Source organism: Acyrthosiphon pisum, unplaced genomic scaffold (assembly GCF_005508785.2).
Source record: "Acyrthosiphon pisum isolate AL4f unplaced genomic scaffold, pea_aphid_22Mar2018_4r6ur Scaffold_21425;HRSCAF=23957, whole genome shotgun sequence".
Taxonomy (NCBI): domain Eukaryota; kingdom Metazoa; phylum Arthropoda; class Insecta; order Hemiptera; family Aphididae; genus Acyrthosiphon; species Acyrthosiphon pisum.
The window spans coordinates 16,951-17,786 of record NW_021770891.1 but is presented as its reverse complement, the minus strand read 5'-3'; positions in this window follow the sequence as shown (position 1 = coordinate 17,786).

Genomic DNA, 836 nt, shown 5'->3' with positions numbered 1-836 from the left:
GCGATAAAAATTACTTACTTATAGAAATTTTATTTTAGTTATAAATGATTAAGAAAAAAAATCATGTTTGGTTAACAAAAATAAATACCTGAAAATAGAGTATTTTTTAATACTATTTTGCAGTGTACGCCTGTTGTGCTTATTTTATAATAGTTTTATTTAACCATAGAAACAATGTGAATCGCTAAACTTATCTTATATCTTATATAATAAAACGTGAACCCGAGGGCGCCCCCTGGTAGGAATGAAAAGAACTAGATTCGGGCGTTATCATTTAATTCTTATCATTATTATATTAATTCTTATCATTTTTTGCGATTATTTTAAAAATTTAGTTCATTTGATTATTATTTTTGTTAAATTATAGGTAAAAATATGATAATGGCTCGACATAGAGTCAGACTTCAAACGTTAAACATACATGTTATTTTTTTATTATCTTTCTTTTTGCGATTCGGACATTATTCGCGTAGGTAGGTTAAGGCGCAAGTGTAGATGACCCGTATTATAAAATTATGTGTACCTTATTACTTATAACCAATATACCAAAAATGTAACTTTATAAACATAACGGTCACCATGCTTGCGTTAGGGGGGTATAGGATATCTTGACACATAATTACGTTATCATTTAATTCTTACGGCTTTTTTATCATTATTATTAATTCTTATCATTTTTTGCGATTTTTTTAAAAATTTAGTTCATTTGATTATTATATTTGTTAATTATAGTAAAATATGATAATGGCTCTCTTATCATTTATTTAATTGATAAGAATTATAATTATTATCATTTTATTATCTTTCTTATCATTTTTGCGATTTTTTAAAAATTT